Source organism: Spermophilus citellus (assembly GCF_964194105.1).
Source record: "Spermophilus citellus genome assembly, chromosome: 1".
Classification (NCBI taxonomy): Eukaryota; Metazoa; Chordata; class Mammalia; order Rodentia; family Sciuridae; genus Spermophilus; species Spermophilus citellus.
In genome coordinates, this window is record NC_138182.1 from 146,212,531 (window position 1) to 146,222,660 (window position 10,130).

Consider the following 10,130-nt stretch of genomic DNA (forward strand, 5'->3'; position numbering starts at 1 on the left):
CAGGGGCACTTGACCACTGAGCTACATCCCCAGCCCTATTTTGCATTTTATTTAGAGGCAGGATCTCACTGAGTTTCATAGCACTGTGCTTTTTGCTGAGGCTGACTTTGAACTCATGATCCTCCTGTCTCAGCCTCCCAAGCTACTGCGATTACAGGCATGAGCCACCATGCCCAGCTTGGTGTGTTTCTTTCTTTATTTTTAGTTGTAGATGGACACAATATCTTTATTTATTTATTTTTATGTGGTGCCGAGGATCGAACCCACTGCCTCACCCGAAGTGTGAGGCAAGTGCTCTACCATTGAGCTACAGTACCAGCTCCTGGTGTCTTTATTTCTGAAGGCTCCTTTGTCACATAAAACTTTGATTAAATTAATTTGTTGCACCTCTTTCTTTTTTTTTTAGAGAGAGAGAGAGAGAGGAGAGAGAATTATTATTTTTTTTTAAATATTTATTTATTTTGGTTTTTGGCGGACACAACATCTTTGTTGGTATGTGGTGCTGAGGATGGAACCCGGGCCGCACGCATGCCAGGCGAGCGCGCTACCGCTTGAGCCACATCCCCAGCCCCGAGAGAGAATTATTTAATATTTATTTTTCAGTTTTTGGTGGACACAACATCTTTGTTTGTATGTGGTGCTGAGGGTCGAACCCCGGCCGCACGCATGCCAGGTGAGCGCGCTACCACTTGAGCCACATCCCCAGCCCCAACCTCTTTCTTATTAACCTTTACTTACAGGAGTATCAGCAATGACCCTTATGGTGGAGGAGGAAAAGTACCACACTTTTCTGGTCCTGCATCATCATCACCCTCCTTCCACAAATAAGAGAATCAAAGCCAAGGGCAGATTAAAGGCCACCCAAGCTGATAAGGGCCAGGAATGAATGTTAATGTAGGTCCACTGGTCTCACAGTCCAGAATTTCACTAACACCCAATTATTTAGGAGTAGGTTGCAGCCCAGGGCACCTGGTACACAGCCTGGCCTGGTGTGATGGGTGGGGCAAAGTGATGTGCTCTATCAAGGAAGGGCTCCGCCCAGATGAAAGGAATGTGGCTGGCTGATAGCACCCAGCTGTTTACAACTCAGTTTTCACACCAAGGTCATACTTTCTCTGGTGGCCAGTGGTTGAACAAGATATTGGTCTAAGGGCTACTTCTGCCCAGCGGGGGGCGGGGGGCTTCTCTGGCAGCTAATAGATCTGGAGCTCCTTTCTGGGAAGTTGTCAAGTCTATATTGTTCTATACATTTGTGTAAAACTTGCTGCCAGTGCCTGTTGGTGGTCTAATCCAAGGATGATGGTCTCTGTCCTTTCAGGCACCCTCTTTTATTCACTCCTGGGGACTGAACCCAGGAGTACTTAACCACTGACTCACATCCCCAGCCTTTTTTTTTTTTTTTAGAATTTTAATATTTTATTTTTTAGTTATCGGCGGACACAACATCTTTGTTGGTATGTGGTGCTGAGGATCGAACCCGAGCCGCACGCATACCAGGCGAGCGAGCGTGCTACCGTTGAGCCACATCTCCAGCCCCTTTTTTTTTTTTTTTTAAAGAGAGAGTGAGAGAGGGGGGAGAGAGAGAGAGAGAGAGAGAGAGAGAGGGAGAGAATTTTCAATATTTATTTCTAGTTCTCGGCAGACACAACATCTTTGTTGATATGTGGTGCTGAGGATCGAACCCGGGCCGCACGCATGCCAGGCGAGCGCGCTACCGCTTGAGCCACATCCCCAGCCCCCCCTTTTTTTGTTTTTGAGACAGGGTCTTGCTAAGTTCCTAGGGCCTCACTAGGTTGCTGAACCTGGTTTTCAATTTGCGATCCTCCTGCCTCAGCCTCCTGAGTTGCTGGGATTATAGGCATGTGCTACTATGCCTGGCCATGTGTCCTCTTCGTCTCCAACAGTCTGGTAAGTCCCCAGAGATGGACAGAGATTGGTAAGAGATTGCTCTGGGGCCTGCATTCTGTGGCCTTTCTAAGCTACACATACAGTCCTTTGCCTACTGGACCTGCCAAGGGTGTCACAAACACATTCTCCAAGATCTCAAGGACCACATGAGGTTCTGTTTATGGCCTGGCTCAGGAGGAGGCAGAACAAGCAGGGGTGGGGAAAACTGCTGCCCTGGTAGGTTTGGAGGAGAGGAGGGGCGGGGGTGTAGCAGCACCAGGCAGGTGAGGGTGTGTGAGTGCCAGTCTGTCTCTCCTGGGTGAGGCTGCATGAATGTCTGGGCACAAGCAACTGCTGTCACGCGGCCTGGCTGCAGGTTTGGGATGGAAGCCAGGTAGGCGGGCTGTGTCAGTCACATCTACTCACTGGAGGAAGGAAGTGGAATAGAGAAGAGGCACAGAGAAACTTCTGCTTTGGTAGAATATATACAAGAGAGATGGCTGAATTTTCAGAGGATTTGCAAGGGCTGTGGACTTCTTAGAGCCAGGGTCCAGGGTAGGAAGGGCTACATTCTTTGGGTACTATGGCAGAAAACTCTGGTGTCTTAGAACATCTTTTTCATACATGTGGGAGTTCCTAAAGTAACTTCAAAGCTTTCCCTCAAAGGAAAAGAATACAGGTGAGGTCTTTGATTCTCTTTCAGGAGGAGAGTACCAGCAGGCAGGTGGCCACTGCAATGGTAAAGGGCAAAGCTGACACTGCCTGATTCTAGGGGCCATACCAGTGAACCCTGAACATCTTTTTTTTTTTTAACATTTTCTTTTAGTTGTTGATAGACCTTTATTTATTTATATGTGGTGCCAGGCAAGTACACTACCGCTGATCTCCAGCCCCAGCCCGGACCTTGCACATCTTTAGCACTCAGCTTTCCTTTATGCAATCTCATCTATGAAATTCCCCATTCTAGGGCTGGGGATGTGGCTCAAGCGGTAGCGTGCTCGCCTGGCATGCGTGGGATGCTGGGTTCGATCCTCAGCACCACATAAAATAAAATAAAGATGTTGTGTCTGCCGAAAACTGAAAAATAATTATAAAAAAAAGAAATTCCCCATTCTAAAATAAATGCAAAGTATGCACAATTATTATTATTATTATTTGTACAATTTACAATTTCAAATGTTTGTCTACCCTGATATATTTGTGGATGAAATATTATAATGTAGGGAATTTACTTTAAAATAACGCAGGAGAGCTGGGGGTATAGATCAGTGGTAGATCACCTGTTCCATCCACAGCACTAAAAAAAAAAAAAAAAAAAAGTTGAAACAACCCAGAGGCACTGGGCATGGAGGAGCACACCTGTAATCCCAGTGATGGGAGGCTGAAGCAGGAGAAACATAAGTTCAAGGCCAGCCTGGGCAATAAGTGAGAACCTGTCCCAAAATTTAAAAATATAAAAGTGGCTGCAGATGGAGCCTGGTGGTAAAGCACCATTAAATAAATAAACGAGTAAGTTATCATCCCCAAACCTTTTTTATTTTTTATTTTGAGACAAGTTCTTGCTAAGTTGCTTAGGTTGGCCTTGAACTTGTTATCCTCCTGCTTTAGCCTCCTGAGTTGCTGAGGATTAGAGGTGTGTATCACCACACCACCTGGCTCTACCAATACTTTGTTTATTTTTTTAATTATATATATATATATATATATATATATATATATATATATATATATATATAATATATATATATTTTATAACTTTATTTATTTATTTATATTTTATGTGGTGCCGAGGATCGAACCCAGTGGCTCACACATGTGAGGGAAGTGCTCTACCCCTAAGCTACAACCGGAGCCCTACCAACACCTTTTAACACCACCAAATATGAGAACCCAAACTCACTGTATTGAACATATTTCTTCTTTCTTTTTGAAACATTATTTGTTGCAAGACTCACAAAATATAAAATCTACCATCGTAACCATTTTTAAGTGTACAATAGTGTTAAGTACATTCACACTATCATGTAAGCAATCTGTAGAGCTCTTTTCATCTTGCATTTGTACAGTTTTGTGGTGACTTCCCGACTTCTGCCACCACGGTGTCCCACTACACCTCACCCCGACCCCCATAATAAATCACTACAACAGAGATACTGGAATCCATGTCTCCAGAGTTCTGCCGCAAAGTAATCTGTTTCCACCTGGGGTGACTGCAGACCTTGGACTTGGCTGTGGAGTTGCTGGTCCAGGTTTCTGGAAACGCAGTAGTAGGCCAGCTGGGCTGCTTGGACTTCCGGTGTACTTTACCCTGGAGTCCTGGCTGGCTCCTCTGAGCTCCCTGCCCTAGGGAAGGCACTTAAGCAAGTTCTGGCAGCTCCCAGTTTCCACCCCTTCTGCCTGCCTGGGGCTGCCCCAGGTCACCTGGGGAGGGAGAGCTGACGGTGAACAAAGGCCCCTCCTCAGTTCTGGTGACTCAGGGAAGACTCCAAGTCCTGGAGTCCACTTTCACCCCAGGTGTGAGGGTGACCAGGGGAAGAGCCCCTGCCTAGGTACAGGGTCCTACTGCTTAACTTTAACAGCCATCTCTGTGACACAGGCTCAGAGCATTTTGGAGTGAGTGTCAGGAGCGAGGATGGACACCAGGCATATCTGTTAGTTTGCTCTTTGCTGATCTGAAAATGCCTCTCCAGCAACATCCAGCTCTACTCCATTCAGTCTGGGGGCCTGGCCCAGCTCTGGGGGATGAGAGGGCAAGGGAGAGCAAGGAGTGAAGGGAGGGCAGTGGGAGGGTAGAGCACACATAGCTATCAAGTCCATGTATCCAGTGTGTTTCCTTCACCTGAGTTATGACATTTAATCCTAGTGATTTGTCCTGTTGTACCAATCCAAGAATCTAGGGCTCAGAAAGGTCACCAGAAAGTGATGAACCCAGAATTTAGGGGTTTCTTGGGGGGCTAATGGAGATTGAACTCAGGGGCACTTGACCACTAAGCCACATCCCCAGTCTATTTTGTACTTTATTTAGAGACAGAATCTGAGTTTAGTGCCTTGCTTTTGCTGAGGCTGGCTTTGAACCCAATCCTCCTGCCTCAAATCTTTCAAGCCATTGGGATTATAGGTGTATGTCACTGGGCCCTGCTGAACCCAGAATTTAGCACAAGAGATACCTTATTTCATTTTCTTCCTACTGATAGAAAACAGCCATGAAGTTGCTTTTGGCAGATAGATGGTAGATTGGAGATGAGCATGGCCAACTCTTAGGTCCTGGAAGAGTAGGGGAGGAAAAAAATGGCTTCCCTTTACCCTCTTAGGTTCTTTGGTGGTCTACAAATTAAATTGACAGATTAACAGGACAGCCGGGCACAGTGGCGCATGCCTGTCATCCCAGAGGCTCAGGAGCTGCGGCAGAAGGATCGTGAACTCAGAGCCAGCCTCAGCAAAAGCAAGGCAGTTAAGCAACTCAGTGACATCCTGTCTCTAAATAAAATACAAAATGGAAGTGAGGATGTGGCTCAGGGGTCGAGTGCCCCGAATTCAAACCCCACATCTCCCCCACCCCCGCAAAAAAAAAAAAAAAAAAAAAAACAGATTAACAGGAGAAAAAACATATTTAACTATGTATACGTGGAAGTCCTACATAATGTGAGGCTCCAAAAAGGGTCAGAGAATTGCACCTTACATAGATCCTGAGCTATGGAAAGGAATAAGGGCTTGGGGCTCCTGGTGGGGGGTGACTCCAGCCATAAGAAGGTAAGGGGAGGAGCTGTGTGGTAGAAAGGGTGATTAATTTTGCCTTGAGGGTGGGAGGACAGGCCTTAAGGACAGTGGGTGCTCTTAATGGATTGTTCTGTTGTAGGAACAGATGAGGCAAGGCTCTGAAGACAGCAGGAAACAGTTTTATTTGGCTGCAGCCAGGTTCAGAGGGCACAGCTTTTGCTGTAATCAGTCAATCCTCTGAATCCCGAGTTCAGGGAGTTTCAGAATTTTATACCCAGCATGTAAGGAGGGGATTAGAAGTTCACAGTCGGGGCTGGGGATGTGGCTCAAGTGGTAGCGCACTCGCCTGGCATGAGTGAGGCCCGGGTTCGATCCTCAGCACCACATACAAACAAAGATGTTGTGTCTGCCAAAAAACTAAAGAATAAAAATTAAAATTCTCTCTCTCTCTCTCTTAAAAAAATTCTCTCTCTCTCTCTCTCTCTCTCTCTTAAAAAAAAATAAGTTCACAGTCTGCAGAAGTTCACATGAAAGTAGTTTTTTCACTGTTCTGGGCATGTTAACCCTTCGAGGACAACACCTGAGAAGGGGAGAGCTTCTTCTCCCCTTTCTTTCCTCCCCCTGCCAGCTGTTACCATGGAGCCCAATAGAGCTTATCTGAAAAATGTAGACATCTCTGTGAAGCCCCAGCTCAAGGCCAGAGGCCTTGTTTACACATTTCTACAAACTATGGATACGTGTTTATGAAAAACTAGTAAGGGGTGTCCAGCACCTGGAGTGCTGATTTCTTCCCAGCCAGTGGCCAAGTAAAACAGGGCAACACGAAAACTGGAAGTTTATCTACATTGAACTCTTCTGTAGACTCTTTTGCTGACAGTCCTAAACACAGCCATGGTAAAGATTTCTGGAGAAGCCCAGTTAAGACTTTTCTGTGGAGAAAGGGGGTGCCACGACAGTTCCAACAATCAGTCATTTACAATTGATGACATGGCGGCAGTTCCCAGAACAGAGGTGTGCGGGGGCAATAGCACTGGCTGAAGGAGTCACAGGACCAGTCTTGAAATTGGGACTCTAACTTTCAGGGAGAAGAGAGTGGGGACAGAGTGTGTGGGCTCATGGGCTCCCTCTGGGGCAGAGTGGGAGGTAGCTGGGTGGTGGGGAGCTCAGAAGGACTGTTGCAATAGTTAAGGAGAAAGGTAATGAGGCCAGAGGTGGTAGAACCAGAGAGATGAGAGAAATTTCTCCTCACCATGTGCCCCAGGATTGTATGGTCCTGGCTACTTGCAGGCAACATGAGTGAATGAACTACCTGGACCAGGTGACAGATACATGATGATGACAGTGCATGCTGAATGTACACAGCACATACTCTTTTTTTTTTTTTTTTAAAGAGAGAGTGAGAGAGGGGAGAGAGAGAGAGAGAGAGAGAGAGAGAGAGAGAGAGAGAGAGAGAGAGAGAATTTTTAATATTTATTTTTTAGTTCTCGGCGGACACAACATCTTTGTTGGTATGTGGTGCTGAGGATCGAACCCGGGCCTCACGCATGCGAGGCGAGCTCGCTACCGCTTGAGCCACATCCCCAGCCCCAGCACATACTCTTCCTTCAAGACAGGCTCCCTGTCCTTCTGACAAACCTTCCCAGGGACTAACCCATCTGCCAGGCACTGTGAGGTGTGCTTTTTAGATAGACACTAGTTGACTTAATCCTCCCAAGCTATGATCTCCTTGAAGAGATGAGGAAATTGAGGTTCAATCCAAGGTTAGCCAATTTAGGCAGTGGGCAGATCCAGGGAGCTGGGTTTCACTTCCCCTGGCCTGGTACCCTAAGTGCCTCACCCTAGACATCTGGTCAATGTGCCTTCCAGCCAACTCCTTAAGAAAGTCAAGTCTGGGGGCAAGTGGCCCCAGGCTGGGGTGTCTGCCCTGCACACCCAGAAGGGTGAATGAAGTTCAATGAATACATGCCTTTCCCAACCTCACCTCCTGCCAACTCCCTGCCATAATTCTGGCCTTTCCCATACTGTCCAGGGAAGTCTGGGGAGGGAGGACAGAGGCCTGGTTTCTGTTGGACTCAGACTTCCCACCTCTGTCCAGTCCACCTTCTTCTCTCCAAGGCCTCAGAAAGGCAGACCCAGTTTCCAGACCCAACTCTGCTCCTAGATGCATTTGGGGGCCTCAGGTTTTCCACTGGAGAATGGACTGAGGACACCCAAAAGTTCAATATGATGCCCTATGCTTCATGCTTGGGACCATGCAGAGGAAGGCACAGGGTGCTAAGGCCATGGAAAAGGAAATTGGTGGCTCTTTGTGGGCTGGAACTGAAGCTGCATATCCCCTGGGACAGCTGGACCCCTCTGCTTTGCTACTTCCCATTCAGCTGACCAGGGAAAACAACCTCAAAGGGCTCAGGAGGAGCCTGGTAGGAAGGAGTTTGTACCAGGCCACCTCCCCAGCCTCTGGAAGGGAGTGTGCTCTGAACAGCCTGGGGCCCAGATCCTGTGCAGGATGTGGAAAGACAGGCCACCTGATCCAGGCCTGGAGGGGCCAAGGGGCCTGATCTTTGCTTCCTTGAATGACACCTATTAGACAGACAGAGCCAGGCTGTTCTCTCCCTCTGTCCCCCAGCTCTGCACCCCTGCCTGCTACCTGTAGCTGCCTTCTCTGGGTGTTCAGCACCTATTTTTTTCCCTCCCAGTTCTAGGGATTGAACCCAGGGGTGCTCTACCACTGAGCTATGTCCCCAATCCTTTTTTTTAAAATTAAAGATGTTTTTAACATTCTTTATTTATTTTATTTATTTATATGTGGTGTTACCCCTGAGCCATAACCCCAGTCCCTCCAATCCTTTTTTTTTTTTTTTAAAGAGAGAGAGAGAGAGAGAGAATTTTAATTTTTTTTTTTCTTGAGTTTTCCGGCGGACACAACATCTTTGTTTGTATGTGGTGCTGAGGATCGAACCCGGGCCGCACGCATACCACTTGAGCCACATCCCCAGCCCCTCCAATCCTTTTTATTTGGGACAGAGTCTAAGTAGCCCAGGCTGGTCTCAAACTTGATGGTTCTCCTGCCTCAGCCCTTGAGTTGCTGGTGTTATAGGCATGTGCCACCTGCCAGGCTCAGTCACTTTCTTGGTGTTTCTTCAATCAGACCTCTCTGGCCCCTCTCCCCTGCCCACTTAGTCTTTGATGTTGCTGAGCTCCAGGGGAGGTGTTTTGATTTTTTTCCTCCTGCTGGGATGTTCTGAGATACTTAATACTTGACCATCTCCTCCCTGCTTCCCCCTGGCCACCTGGCGCAGGGAAAGAACATGGAAAGAGGGTAGGAGGGGGGACAGGGGTGTCAGAAGATCTTGGATATATCACTGTATTCCTAACCCTAGAAAGCGGTTAGAGGAGGGGAGGGAGTGGGCTTGTAACACCTGTTTCTTGAGTTTTCAGTTTCCTCTCCCTCTCATCTTCAGGGAATATCTTGCTAAGACAAATCATTCTTTTTGTTTTATTCATTTATTTATATGTGGCACCGAGAATTGAACCCAGTGCTTCACACATGTATGGCAAGCACTCTACCACTGAGCCATAACCCCGGCCCTGACAAGTCAATTCTTCTTTCAAGTCATCTCATGTGTGTCCACCATCCAGTCCTCTCCCTGCTGTCCCAGCCCTCCTTGGCCCAATTCTTTTCCCTGAATATTCTGTAAACCAGGCTACTTCCTCTTCCAAAATGAAACCCCATACCCATTAAGCAATGCCTCCTCACTTCTCCCTCCCACAGCTTCTGGCTCTAATCTGCTTTCTGAGTGGACTTACCTAGTTCATGTTAAGTAGAATCATACCACACTTGGCATTTTGTATCTGGTGTCTTTCACTTAGCATAATATTTTGGAAATCCGTCCATGTTGTAGCATGAATCAGCATTCCATTTCTTTTCATGGTTGAATAATATTCCATTGTATGGATAGAACACATTTTGCTATCCTCATCAGCGTGACAACTCAGGATGTTCCACCTTTTGGCTATTGTGCACAGTACTGTTATGAAAACCAGAGTATGAGTACCTGCTTTTAATTCTTTGGGGCATATACTTAGGAATGGAATTGCTGGGGCACATGGTAACTCCGTGTTTAACTTTTTGAGGACGATATGGTGTTTCAACTCTTGAATCTGAATGCCTTTGGGTATCCATCTCTGTCTCTGTTTCCACCTATTTTTGTCGTCTTTCACCCAGCCCGGTTGGACTCATTTACATTATATGGCCCCTGAAGGCATCTGAATTTGCTATCCCTACATTAAAACAAAACCCACCTCCCCCGCCCAAATCAGCTGCTGAGAACTAGCTGAAGGCGTCGAGCAAATCTCTTTACCTTTCAGAGTAGTATTTTGGCTCAGCCTCAAAAAATGAAAATAGTGCTTACCTGATAGGAGGCGGCAAGGATCAGAGAGGTGATGGACCCAACGAGCCTCTTCCGAAGCTGTTTAGTTCTGGCAAGAGAGAGAAAGGCGGGTGAGGACAGGAGGAACTGGAGGAG

At 47.0% G+C, this 10,130-nt stretch overlaps 1 long non-coding RNA gene across 1 annotated transcript in view; it reads right to left on the reverse strand.

The window, feature by feature from the left end:
* The window catches only part of LOC308650946, a 35,532-nt gene extending 25,402 nt beyond the window's left edge, over positions 1-10,130 (reverse strand). Inside the window, exon 1 of the long non-coding RNA XR_014022444.1 lies at positions 10,017-10,130. This is a non-coding gene — a long non-coding RNA (uncharacterized lncRNA). The remainder of the gene's footprint in view (positions 1-10,016) is intronic.